Here is a 14583-nt window from a genome sequence, read left to right on the forward strand (position 1 = left end):
CAATGCAGCAGACAGTGAAGGCTTGAACCCCCCGGCATTGCAGCACACAATGAAGGCTAGAACCCCCCGGCATTGCAGCACACAGTGAAGGCTAGAACCCCCAGGCATTGCAGCACACAGTGAAGGCTAGAACCCCCCGGCATTGTAGCACACAGTGAAGGCTAGAACCCCCAGGCATTGCAGCACACAGTGAAGGCTAGACTCCCCGGCATTGCAGAACACAATGAAGGCTAGAACCCCCTGGCATTGTAGCACAGAGTGAAGGCTAGAACCCCCAGGCATTGCAGCACACAGTAAAGGCTAGAACCCCCCGGCATTGTAGCACGCAGCGAAGGCTAGAACCCCCAGGCATTGCAGCACACAGTGAAGGCTAGAACCCCCAGGCATTGCAGCACACAATGAAGGCTAGAACCCCCCGGCATTGTAGCACGCAGTGAAGGCTAGAACCCCCCGGCATTGTAGCACGCAGTGAAGGCTAGAACCCCCCGGCATTGTAGCACGCAGTGAAGGCTAGAACCCCCCGGCATTGTAGCACGCAGTGAAGGCTAGAACCCCCCGGCATTGCAGCACACAGGGAAGCTGCAGCCTCCCAGACATTGCAGCACACTGTGAGGGATTGCAGCCTCCACGACACTGCAGCACAGTTTAAGGCTAGAATACCCCAGACACTGCTGCACACAGTTAAGGTTTGAAGCCTCCCAGGCGTTGCAGCATGCAGTGAAGCTGCAACTTCCAAGATATTGCAGTATAAAGTATATACTAGCAGAGGGCACAGGCACTGCAGTCTCGCAGACACTGCAGCACACTGTGAGGGGTTGAAGTCTCCTCTACACTGCAGCACACGGTTAAGGCTGGATAACCACCAGACACTGCAGCACCCAGTAAAGGCTAGAACCGCCCAGACACAGCAGCACACATTGAAGGAGAGAAGCCTCTCAGACAATGCAGCACAGTGTGTACACATTTATGTGTTCACCCCATGTCCATATGTCTAACTTTATTACCTGTACCAATCACCATAATGTGTCCTTAGTCTGAGACACTTTGTCACCTGTACCCTTCACTGCAGTGTGTCTCCTATGTGGCAACCAAGGCCTCCCAAAGCTTCGCTCCAGAGACTGCCCTCGCTTGCATCTACCTTTATCATCTAGGCCCATCACCTCAGTGTCTTCGCAGGAGCATCGCTCTCAGGCCAAGATCCGTCCACTTTTTTAGATAATAGTTGTTAGAGGTGATCACCTTGCGTTCAATCTATTCGCGACCCTCATCTACCGCTATGGGCCTCTCAGGACTCGGTATTAAGCCTCCTTCCACCCTTATTCTCCCTCTCTGCCATCTCCTTCGAGAACATGAACTGTTTTGGGTTTTTATACCATCTCCTCTTCTCTGACAATACACATATACTATCCATCTTCCCAACCTTTACCCCAACCCTGCAGAGATCCAAGAACCAGCTCTGAACACACACAAATGTCACTGACAGAAATGTGTTACCTGAAGATAAGCCCAGCTAAAACCAAACCAACTCTACACCTGCCACATCACCGAGTCTCCACCTCCGATCCCTGACTGACACCACCCCCACCCCTCCAACAGCACACTTGAGGACCACTATGATGACAACGAGCTTGTCTCCCCATTTCACCTCTACTGCCGTTTACTTAATAACAGGGGTGTCTCTTATTGCATGTCTACCACGATTCGCCTATGTATGCTTTTCCTCCTCAAAGTGCACATCAAAATAGAAATAAAAATCAACCCCTGACAAAACCAATAGGCTTGGATTAGAAAGCCTTTACTATTGTTTAATTATTTTTGGTACGCATATGTACGCTGTATTAAAGGTGCAAAAGAAATAAAAAGTAATAATGATGCCATCTAAAAGTGCCATGCATATGTAAATAAATACATAAATGCCTGGTGGGGGTTTGAGTTAGAGTTACTTGAGATAACTATAACTGGTGAATTTCAGTGGTTTGTATATGTTCAACATTGTATGTTTTAAATGACATTTACACCTAACTATGACATCCCTTTAATCTTTATTTTTTTCAGTGAATCTATCTATCTATCTATCTATCTATCTATCTATCTATCTATCTATCTATCTATCTATCTATCTATCTATCTATCTATCTATCTATCTATCTATCTATCTATCTATCTATCTATCTATCTATCTATCTATCTATCTATCTATCTATCCATCCATCCATCCATCCATCCATCCATCCATCCATCCATCCATCCATCCATCCATCCATCCATCCATCCATCCATCCATCCATCCATCCATCTATCTATCTACCCACCCACCCACCCACCCATCCATCCATCCATCCATCCATCCATCTATCTATCTACCTACCTACCTACCTACCTATCTATCTATCTATAATCATTATTATTGCTGTGGAGAAAACGAAAGCTGTCTCTAGACCACCTAATCAAACCTGAGAGTTCTGTTATGGTTACCAAGTGGTCAAATATGCAAGAGATTTTGAAACTCGATGGTCAGGCTACTGCATAATGTCCCAAAAAAGATTTTGCACACATGTATCTGCCCCTCTTCAGCTTTGGCCCTGCTTCTGAGATTGATGACCGATACAACATCACTTGTACCCATCACCTCTGTGAATTCCTTACTGCGTTAGACAGAAGTTCCTGTGACACAATTACCTACAGATCTATTTGGGCTCTGAACACTTATTAGAGGCTGGAGTTCTTCCCAATATACTTCCAGCTGGGACTACTCTTGGGAGAGTGCATTGAAAAGGTCAGATATACCAAAGGTGGCAGGTGATGCCAGGGAGTCGATTAGGAGAAGGAACAGGAACAACGCAGAGAAACCTATGAATCTCGTAGTATTGCATTGTACTGTTGCCTGCACACAGGGCGTACACCCAGCGCCCAAAGGCTTTCTAGCGCTACAACTAAAAGGCTTTTTCGTAGACGCTAAGTTACTGAGCTGCTCCAAGCAGATCTCTTCAACAGGAGCACTGACCTGCGGAACACTATTGACAACTGCACAACAAATGAACAGAAAATACACCAAGTAATATCAGATAAAAGATTATTAAAACACAAACAGGAAAGCAATGTGGCTCTAGTTGCACCTCTGGTGTGACGTGAGTCCTCCACTGTGCCAGTGACAAAGATGGCGACTGAAAAGGCGAAGGATGAAGAGGAAGCTAAAACCTTCCACATAGGGGTCAGTTATAGGAAGTGCCTGCGGGACAGAGAGGGGCCTTAAGAGCAGTTAAAGAAAGCAAAGAAGGACTACTCAGTGGGATTCTGGACGTGAGCGGCACTGGCGAGGAGAGCAACGCCTCAATCGTTAGGACTGGGAGAGGAGCCAAGATGGCGAAGTAAAATCCTATTATAAAATCAAGACCACAAGCCCCAGGAAGGAAAATAAAAGCCCTAAGTCTGATGAGTTACTCGAGCACAGACCAGGCAAACTTAACAGCTGAAGTGCACCTTGAAGGAACATTCGGCGTAAAAGGGCTTTTTAGGTGCAAATCCAATCCAGCAATCAGTGGGTTGATGCGTTTAAGGCAGATTTCTACATATGCGACAAACATAACTTGTGGCGTTGCTAGTGTGTCATGGCTCATGGGCCCTTGTGCAAGGAAGGAAATTGGTCCCTTGGTTGCTGTTTAAACTGTAAAATACAGCAATGATCAGAGTTGAGTGGGCACCGCTGGGCCCCGGTGCCACTGCACCTGCTGAACCAATGGAAGTTACGTCCCTGTATGGAACGCAGATAAAGTCTAATCATGCACAGGGTGCCTGTGTTGTATTCGGGGAGAGGGGTTGGCCAGGTTTGGGGCTAGGCGCGGGGGTGGGGGAGAGGGCACGCACCGTATATCCTTTCTGAGGGTCTTTGTTCCCCGGACCCCTTGTCTTCGGGCTCAGCTCCCAGTGAATAGGCGGCCCGGGACATCTGCCAGCAGCAGGCCTGCATTAGCATGCCAATCAGGGGTCTCTGGGGGTGGCGGGGCCGCGCGCCAGACGACGAACCCTCTGCCAGGGCGCAGACAAAGCGCCCATTCTGCCCCAGAGGACAGTGACAAGTGGCGTTAACTCTCTTTACAGCCACACGACAGGCTCCCCCGCCCCCTCCCCCCTGCACAGATTGCCCCCGGGTGTGTTTAGAGAAAAGAACGAGAGGTGTCTTTAAGGCAGCAAGTCATTGCAGTCTCAGGTCCCGCGGCGCATCTGAGATAGTTTTCGGGGCTCCAACCTTACAAGGCAATAGACTGCGGACGGTGAGAAAGAACATTTCTACCCTGCGTTTTACCCTGTATGAATCAGAGAACACGTTCCACCAAAGCCCGAAGCGATACCTGTCCCAGGAACACTATTGTTTCCGCTGAACATTTCAAACGCTTCCTTATCCGATTTGCTAACACCATGGTGCTACTATTTAGAACACAGAGAATGTTTGTACATTTATTTTCTATTTTATGTAGCGCGGACATGGGCCGAAGGTATCGGAGGCTCTGGGCGCTTTACAACAGTAGCAGGATGCATGGGTTGCAGCGAGTTCCAGGTACAGCAGTTAAACGCGGACGTTTACATCGGAAGCTGCGCGCAGGATTTACCTTCGAGACAATTTCCTTTAGTTTAGCAGATGAACGAAACCGGAACGGGCACTGCGCCATCGTATCTATATAGGGCTTACTACCCCTGACGAGGCGTCAAAGCGCTTTTCGGCGAGTAGCATGCTACTCCGGAACCCAAACTTATGCAAAGATTCTAAAAGAAAAACTCTTGAAGAGATGGTCATGGCGCATCACCTGTGCGCAACCAACAGGCCACGAGGTAAGACCAAGGCCAACTCGTCCTTTCAAGCTGTGGCGCAAAACAGACCTGGGCTATTCGAACACAAGAAGCGCCCCTCCCCCTTCTGTTTGCAAATTTGTCAGCAAAAAACCACGAGAACGAATACACATCCTAGTGCACAGAGATTTGAAGCCCTAAATATTTAATTGCAGGGCGTGTAATAAGCTACATTCGAGGTTGCACGAGGTGGGCTGGAGTGTCGTGGCAAGAGTAGAATATTTGTTTCCAAAATAAAATATATATTTAGGACACACAGTCAGGCTCTCCGCTTTATAGTCATTAGCGTCTGAAACATTCGTAAGCGAACGGTGTTTTCACCCCCAATACAGGTGTGAAGGTTCTGTGACGGTGGTATCCGTGATAATAACTCACTAGTGAAGTGAAGGGGCCACGGGCACCAGAACATCAAGGGATCCACACGTGTATTGTATTTCTTAGTTCAAATTGTGGTATAGCACTCCGTGTAGTTGAGCGAAGCTTCAAAGCGCTTGAAGACGCGACAGTATAAAGAGAGGCGTCCGTGCATCTGTACGCTGTTGGGGTGGATGGGGAAGGCGGGTCAGGGGGGCGACCACGCGACATCCTCAGCACAGAAAACACCCCGAAGACAACATTTGCAGCGCCATTAATCAACACTAGAAGGTGTGAAATTTTGAGCTGTCTTGCTATAATTTCTGCAGTTTTGTGATGCCAGCTGCTATGGGTGACGCTGATAATCACGCGGTGTACAATGCCACAATCAAAATGCCTGCACGACCCTTTATGCAAAGTAAACCCCTCACGTGCCATGCTGCTCCTTGCTTACACAAAGAATGCGGGATGCATGCAGGGCAGCTGTCAGGCCTATTTGTATGAGGGAGTGTGCCCGCCCCTCCCCCATCAGATGAACATTCTTAGACACACATCCCATCTGCCTCCCCGCCGCCTGGAGGGCACAGGGGTCACTCCAAGAGCCGCCTTGGGGTCTGATCCCAGATCCGTAGGACTCTCTCAGCCTGCACGGAGATGCTGGGTGCAGCACCCTGCCTGGCACCGGGCAGTGATGGCCTCTCTGAAGAAGTCAAGCTCAAGGCTCCCCATATACCACCAAAAAGGCACATGTTGCGAACACTAGTGCCTTGAAAGAATGCGGCACTTCAGACGTCTAGGCGCTACGGTGCCGGGAGTTACTAACATTCTCTGGCAGGTCCATACTAGATACCAAAACATCACCATGGAAGAAATGTTAAAAGCATCCCTACACTTCAGGACCCCGCAACTAAAGGGGGAAGGGAGCTTAGCAGCGCTTTATTTGTGTAAAGAATGCTCCGGTCCCCAGAACGCTGCTCAGAAGTCCGCGGTCTGTGATTGAATTTCAGCGCACAGAACCAAGGCTGCGCAGCCCTGAATCCACCCCAGGTCTCTATAATCCATAACAAGGCACTCCCTGCCCGTATCTCAGCTTGCAGGTTCCTGCTGTCTCCCTTTGCGACGAGTTTCCGCCTTTCTCTTTCTCCTTCCTTCCACTGTGTGTTTCTCTCTCTTGCCCTCGGGAAATGTTCGAAGAAGAAAAATAAGGTCCTGCCTCCAAAAATGAGTGGCGGTGGCCCCCACCGGCTTAAATTAAGCACTTATTAGGACATGGAGCGGTGATGGCAGGAAGCATACATTGCACTGAGAAAAGTACGGAGCCAGAACCTGCTGGGCAAAGACCGGAGAGGCAGAGAGGACAGTGCAGCTCAGGGCAGTAGCTGCCGAGAGGGGGCGGGGCATCGAGGTACAGTGGACTATAATGTATGTCAGGACGTTAGGGAGATGAGACGGGCCGGGTTATTACATTAAAGGGTAGATCATTGGGTGCGCGGGGTGGGGACGGAGGGTGGGGTGAGGGAGTCACAACTGGGAGACACTTGCTTTGGTGTTTTGGAAGGCAACTCAGCTGACAAACTGAAACTCATCCAGCTGTGCCCTGTTCACTCTTTTGTGATCGCAAACCCAAATTGTTCCACAAGGTGACAAAATACAAGCCTCCCCCTCCACCACAACCACAAGAGCTGAATATGTCAGAAAACACAGAGGCCCGTTCACCAAGGTTACATCTAGGTCACAGACCAGGCACAGCAAATCCAACAATCTGAGTGGCTTGCAGGGACCACCCTGGCCCCCTGTGATAGACAGGTACCACTGACGGGCACTGACCCTGGAGGAGCGAGTCTACCCGTAAGGTACCATGGATGCAGAGAACCCTCGGCCTGAGACAAGACTCAAGTAGCATCCCATGGACCATCAATTAGCTACTTCTGTGCAGCTGCGCATTGTTGCACTACTCCCGATGCTAGCGCATGTCCTGCCTTATACCACATGTACAGACCAGGGGCATCCACTGATCTCGGGCCCAGTGGTTTCGTGGCACAGAAACCACATCAAGTAGCAAAGATGACCCTGCAGCAGGTCAATGACTTCAACGAACTGGTCCATGAGACCACGCTGGTGGCCCTTGAACAGCGTCATCCTTGGTCCTGATGTCCACATGCTAATCGTCCACAAGTAAACAACCACAGACCCCCACTTCTGCCTCACCAGCTCTGTGAACTTTGCTACTGGTGTCCTAAAGCTCCATTTTTTGTAAACATCTGTTTATTGAGTTTAGATTTTGTTGCAATTACATGCAGTTGCGTATACAATGCTCTCAAAGCTTTGCAGATGGCGAACAGTACTCGACCATTCACACAAGTTGTTACATACATGTTTTCTTGGTGTCCTAATACTCCGTAATGTCATATGCTTTCATGGCCGCACACAAACCCCTTGCACTCTTCTTCACGGGACAAACCACACGCGCGCACGCACACACACGCGTTTTTAAATAGTTTTTCATTTAATCACACTGCCTGGAGGACACCCAAAGTTTGTGAAATCTCGATAGAGTAAATATGAAGATTCTCCTCGTAGGGAGGACACACTAGCAGGCGGGGACCAAGGGACATCCCAGTGTTTAATCTGTGAAGATGCCTGCAGCACTAATTGTGGGGGCCAGGATTTGCTTTTCATCATCACATTTTGACACAGAGCAAGAGAAAGACAGATAAGGGGAAGGAAGAGAAAGACGGGAAAAACACAGCAAAAAAAAAAAAAAACAAGAAGCATAAGGTGGTGAATGAAAGAGGAGTGAGGTGGAACCAAGACTCGGCAGCCCAGGCATTATGCAGTGCCGGTGGTGTGCTCCTAAGGAAAAGCTTGCGTCCTGCTTGTATCATTATTATTATATGCAGATGGCGTGGTTCTGGTCACTGCAGCTCTTAAGCATTCATCTCAGCAGGGCGCATCGTGTTTTGAACCAGCGCCTTGACACCCTCCTGGGTGAAGGTGCGCTCTACAAATCTGCATAATGTAAAATAGCACAAAGTGCTGCTGAACTAGGAAGAAGAACTAAGAAAACCAAAAAAAAGTGATATGCAGAAGGCTTGAATACATCTCAGCCAATGGAAATCACTTGGAGTCACATTCTAGTACATCGTTTTGTTGTTCACTGACACTACAGAAGAGCCCTATACAAATGAGTCTTCAGTAGGATCCATCCGGAACAAGCTTCAACGGGGGAATACAAGCTACCACAGGCAGGTTTCAGCTATACTGGGCATCATCAGACGGGGACAGGTTCATTCCTAGTCAGAGGGGGGTATGGCACCCACGTCTGAGCATGTTGCCTTTCACACTTACGGAATGTCACCTAGAAACAGGGCGCCAGCGCAGCAAATGGACAGGCCCAGTGAGCTATGGACCCACGTCTGCGGATAAGCGTCATACTTACTGCTTTTCATATAAGAAACCGGGGCGTCCCACTCTGACCCGTGCACCTCATGAACCGCAGAGGCCGGGTGCACAGATTGAGGGAGGGTGTGTGGTTGCGTGGGACGCCTCATGCACAGTTTCGCCACTGTAGCGCCTATGAGTGGAATGAGGGAGTGGGTAGGAGCGCTTCGTCCATGCTGCAGAGTGCACTCCACCGCCAGCCACAGACTGAGAAGGAGGGAGGGAGTTTTATTGGTGCCGGATGGGGACCCTCGGTCTGTGGTCCAGGACAGATGAAGCCCGCTCTTGGAGATGCGGTGCGCCTCAAGAAGGTATGGGGGTTCTTGGGTTGTGAAGGTGCAGGGGGGGGGGGGGGCTGTGTTTATACGGGTGAAGTTGTTTCAACTGTTGGCGGGGGGGGGGGGGGCAGCGAGTCTCTTTGTTTAGAGGTGTACAACAGAGGGGCTCTTCATTGCTAGGTGTTTAGCGGGACCCATGCGTTTCTGTTGAGGGTTGGCTGGTTGTGTGCAGGGGGTGGGTACTGTGTTGATGGTTTCGCCTTGTTTGGGGTCTATGTAGTGTTTACAATGAGTCCTGTGTGAGAGGCCCCTGTATTGTTTGAAGGGCAGTTCTCACATCGCAGTGTGTGTTTCGGGGTGTTTTTTGGGCAGTTTTCACTTGTGAGAAGCTATGATTTTGAGGGAGTGGGCGCACAGTGTTGGGGAGGCGAAGCGTGCAAAGGTGGCCAGAGCCATATTGCAAGAACTGAAACTTGCCCCTGTCTCCGGGTGGCTCGTGGAAGACAGCCATAGCTGCTGTGCCATGAACCCCTCACGCCCCTCGCTCCGGTGCCACTGCACCTGCTGCACTCAGTACTGATAACTTCTCACCTGCTCTGGTCGCTCCTTCCGCTCGCGCTCAGCTGCTCGAGCCACACTCTCCTTGTTGTTTTCACTGCCCCCTGCCCGCGGAGTGTCCTTTCTCCAGGCTTGCCTTCCTTTCTTCTCTTCTGTGAGTCTCCAGGAGCTCCACGTGCACTCCCTCCTCTCCTTTGGGTAAGTCTCCCCCCTGAGCGCCTCAGCTGCGTCTTTTTCTACTCCACACAGCCTGGCTCCCTGCCCCCGGCGCCCCCGGCTTCCCTCTCCGCTCCCTGTGGTCACTCGCCTCGGTCTGAGCTGGTCTCGCGCCCGCACCTGCTCTAAACTGGCAGCCGGGGGCCACGTGACCGCACACCGCGCCATCTGATTGGCTTCTCATGCTCCAGCTGCCTTGACAGAGTCGTGAAAAAGGAGGGGAATGGGGAAAGCCATCTGCACCAGCAACAAAGCACGCCTTGGTGGAGGGCAGGAGGGAAGGGGGAGAAGAGGAGCAGGGTAAAGGATGCAGTGGTGAAGGAAGAGGGAGACAAACGAGGAGCGCTTCGACGCCTCTTCAGGGTTTGTGAGCGCGATATAAATCCAATTACAGTTACTAGAGAGGAGGTGAGAAAGAAGTAGCGAGGCAGTGGCAGTAGGAATGGGAGAGAGGCGGAAAAGAAGAGGGCGAGGAGTCCAAGGAACACGAGGGTACAGAGGGAAACCGTGGTGTAGTAGTGGCTACATTTTAGGTTTTAGTGTCAACTTCCAAGTTCAAAGCAAAGCACCCACGTGTCCATAGTTCTTAAATCCTGCATAAGTCACCGTGTCTGTCTGCGCGTTGGTTCCTTTACCTGCCAAAGTTAGAAGCATTTGCAACAAGCATTGGCAAAGCCAAAAGGTCTCACCATTGTGAGATCTATTGGCTTTGTTGGGAGTGGAGTGGCGTAAAGAGACGTGGAGTGGTATGGCATGAAGAGGCACTGAGTAGAGTGCCATGGTGTGGAGTGGAATGTCATTGAGTGGAGCAGGTTGGAGTGGAGTGGTGTGGTATGGAGTGGAGTGGCACTGAGTGAAGTAAAATGGCATTGAGTGGAGTGCCCTGGAGTGGAGTGCCTTGGGAGTAGAGTGGAGTGGCATTGAATGGAGTGGAATGGCATTGGGTGGAGTGGAGTGACGTTGAGTAAAATAAAGTAGAGTGGAGTGGCATTGAGTGTTGTGAAGTGGCATGGCACGGAAGGGAGTGGCATTGGGTATATTGGAGTGGCATTGGGTTGATTGAAGTGGCATTAAGTGGAGTGGTATGACATGGAGTTAAGTAGGGCAGAGTGACATGGAGTGGAGTGGAGTAGAGTGACATGGAGTGGAGTGGAGTAGAGTGACATGGAGTGGAGTGGAGCGGAGTGGAGTAGAGTGACATGGAGTGGAGAGGAGTAGAGTGACATGGAGTGGAGTAGAGTGACATGGAGTGGAGTGGAGCGGAGTGGAGTAGAGTGACATGGAGTGGAGCGGAGTAGAGTGACGTGGAGTGGAGTGGAGTAGAGTGACATGGAGTGGAACTGAGTAGAGTGACATGGAGTGGAGTAGAGTGACATGGAGTGGAGTGATATTGAGTGGAGTGGAGTTGCATTGAATGGACTGGAGTGGTATTGAGCGGTGTAGAGCGGCACTGAGTAGAGTGGAGCGGCATGAAAAGTTCCCAGAGTTGTCACAGAATTACGCTATAGCGCTTCAGAGCCTTGTGTTATATAAATGCATTTATAATATATTATCAATTATCTTGACCTACAATCTATGTAAACATCTGATGCCTTTTAACGAGAACTGGTTATGTTCACAAATTAATGCCTTTTTAGACCGGAAGGGGCTAGTGGGCAAGGGGTCAACATATTGTACTGGTTGGGGTTAAAGGAGAAAGAGACTGTTGTGGAGCTAGACGTTGAGGCAGAGTGCTGGGAGGGGAAGAAGCAACACAGAGAGAACAGGGATGGGAGCTGAAGAAGAATGAGTACCTCAATCACACCGTGAGCAGCAGACAGACAATAAAAGATGACTTAATCTGTGCTTGGTCCATGCATCACAGAAAGAAAAGAAACTGACACCCTACACCAGAGGTCTTCAAACTTTTGCAGGTTGAGCCCCCCCAGCTGAATTGTTTTAGATGTCGGGCCTCCCCACCACCTGACAATTTTCTGGAATCCGGTACACTAAATCAACCGCCACCCGCATATCCCAGGCCATATCCGGCAAATAATGTTCAACACAATAAGAGAGTTTAGTAAATTGCAGGTTTGTGAGTGGGTGTGGTGAAATGGCAGAGGCTTATTACTCAGGTCAAAACAGTTTTCCAAGTTAAAATGTGCTCAACTTGTTTTTACTAGGATACTTTGTTTTACACGTGACATAGATTGATAATAACACCACCAACATTAATGTGACGGGTGTGCCTGTTTTTTGCCACAGTGAACGGTCAGTTTGTAGATGGATCTTTGCTACTGCCATCCTCAGATTTGCTACACATCCAGAAATTCTAAAAGTGTTTACATCTAATATTCAGAGATAGTGATGTGTGTTTTCACTGTTGTAACACCGCAGCAGCCCACTAATTTTACAGCGAATAATATCTGTGACATCCTCCAATTTCTCATATGTGAGGACCCGTTTTGATCTAAATAAACTTTTTTATGGTTCTTACATCAAACAAACACATTTCTCTGCAAATAGTAATAGACTCTCACAGATCAATCACATTGAAAAAAAAGAAATGAAAAAAACGGTATTAACAAGAATCTGTTTAGGAATTAATCCAGGCCATCAGGGCAAAAACGGAGCTGTCTCTATCAAGGGGCCCCCTGGAAGGCTGGATTCCAGTGCATGTAAATGTGTACTTTTGTAATTTAGGACGAAAACCTTGATGGGGCACAACATGCCAATACTTGTGTACAAGGGCGCAACTAGACCCGAACTTCGGGTGGGGTCTAACACTTTCAGCCAGGGCTGGCCCTAGCACTGGTTGCACACAGTGCAACAGTCTTTTTTGGTGCCCCCTACCCCATTTCCTCCTTCTCCATGAATTCCCTCACTACTACTCACCAACAATGCACCTCATCTCTCAATAGCACCTTTCTGACAAAAATTGCATTTTTTTTTATAGCGCTACTCATAGTTTACTCACACTCAGTTCTTTGATCTGCATGGTACACATTCTTTGTAGCAGGCACATTAACCCTCTGCGCTGTGTGGGTGGCAGGAGTACCCATGTGAGTGCACGGTGAGGGATGCGACAGTGTGAGTAGGGCAAGAGGAGTGACTGCAAGATGAGTGGGGTGACCATATGTATTTGGGTGCGGATGTAAGTGCAGAGTGGGACGAATGAATGTATGGTTAGTGATGGGATTATTTGAGTGAGATTGCAGATTGAGCAGTGAGGGGGACAGGTGAGTGAAGTGTCACATGTGTGCACGTCACTCACCTGTGAGCTCATGTGACTGCAGGGTGAGGGACAGGGTGTCCAGCGCATGTGCATTGTGAGTGCAGGTGGAGGAAATAAATAATGTGCTGATCTTGCAACAAACGTCCAGTCTTGTGATTAGGGTTGCCAGCTCATTAAATCTATGTTCCTGGCTGTACAAAAATAAACAGTCACCTAAAGCCGTATTTCCAGCACTTATCTGTGAATACTTGGAACAGCAAATATAAATAGTAAGCATTTTTAATTGTGTTCTAGGGCTGCCTGTATGATCCATGACTAATAATTAAAGGGGTGACAAATGCAAAAAGAACTATTGATGGACAGCATGCAGAACAATGTCATACATTCACCCCAGTACAGAGATCTGGCCCTAAATACATCGTTTTTTTGCTCACCATGCCATTCCAGTTTGGACCCAGCCATATGCAAATCAGTCTTGACCCTGTGCCCAATGGGAACAATCCAGCCCGAACTGCCAGGCCAGGTCCCGCCTGGACTGGACACAAGCATCCTAGGACCGGTTTCGGGGATTCACCCCTCTTCAGCCAGAATAGCTTGATTCCAGGGGCATGGAGAGCACGGGACTCACATCTGAGCATACCCGTCCCACTCGGGGTGACAAATGCTGAACTGGGGTGGTGGAGTGAGCTAAAGAATGATGATGGATTAAACCCAGATCATTTGACTGGGGGTGAGTGCTTGCAATGTTCAACACTCCGTCCATCATCCCCTTTGGTTTTGCTTTGTTCGCCCTAAGTTGGCAGGGTATGCCCAGACATGGGTCCCTTGCTCACTTTGCCACTGGATTCAAGCTAGCCTGGCTGATGACGGCTGATTAGCCAGAAACCGGTCCCAGGATGTTTGCTTCTGGTCCAGGGAAGACATGGCTTGGCAGTTCGGGCTGGACTGTTCCCATGAGGCACAGGGTCAGACTGATTTGCATATGGCCATGTCTGAACTGGGGTGGCGGAGTGAGCTAAAGAATGATGATGGATTAAACCCAGATCAGTTGTCTGGGGGTGAGTGCTTGCAATGTTCAACACTCTGTCCATCATCCCCTTTGGTTTTGCTTAATAATTAAAGGGAACAAAGACTTTACAAATGAATACATACTATTTTGTTTGTACCCCTATCATTGTCAAGATGAGGCCTTTTCAGGCTCTTTAAACAACAAATAGCTGGTATTTTTCTTTTCGCAACCCTTCTTTATATTTCTTTTCATGAAATGTATTCTCACTCTACAGCAGTAAATGTAAAATACAATGTAAAGAATAGGCAGAGTGGGGGCCCAGGGGGTACTGGAACCAGAAAAAAAGTAAGCTGCTGTAACCAGTTTCCAAAGGTATGTAAATATGCAAATGGTCTTTTAAAGACCTGTGAAAAACTGGAGCGTGCCGGAGAGAAGTCTCCAGACACTGCCCAGCTGATCCCACAGCTGCTTGAGCTTCAGCCAGGGCCAGCTTTAGAGATGTTGGCGCCCAGTGCGAAAATGCTTGTTGGCACCCCCCAATGACCACTTCCACCACGGATTCCCTCACCAGCACCCTTTAATAGTGCCCAAGTCTCCATAACCACTCTCCCTCAGATGCATATATAGCACTCTCCGATGCATATATAGCGCCAATCATACCAGTGTAG

At 49.1% G+C, this 14583-nt stretch overlaps 1 protein-coding gene across 1 annotated transcript in view; it reads right to left on the bottom strand.

The window, feature by feature from the left end:
* LRRN1 (leucine rich repeat neuronal 1) overlaps positions 1-9802 on the bottom strand; it is a 59170-nt gene extending 49368 nt beyond the window's left edge. Inside the window, exon 1 of the mRNA XM_085624514.1 lies at positions 9510-9802. The gene's annotated coding sequence lies outside the window, so the exon portion shown is untranslated. The remainder of the gene's footprint in view (positions 1-9509) is intronic.
* Between the last annotated feature and the right edge of the window lie 4781 nt (positions 9803-14583).

The sequence above is a fragment of the Triturus cristatus genome, chromosome 9, assembly GCF_964204655.1.
Source record: "Triturus cristatus chromosome 9, aTriCri1.1, whole genome shotgun sequence".
Lineage (NCBI taxonomy): Eukaryota > Metazoa > Chordata > Amphibia > Caudata > Salamandridae > Triturus > Triturus cristatus.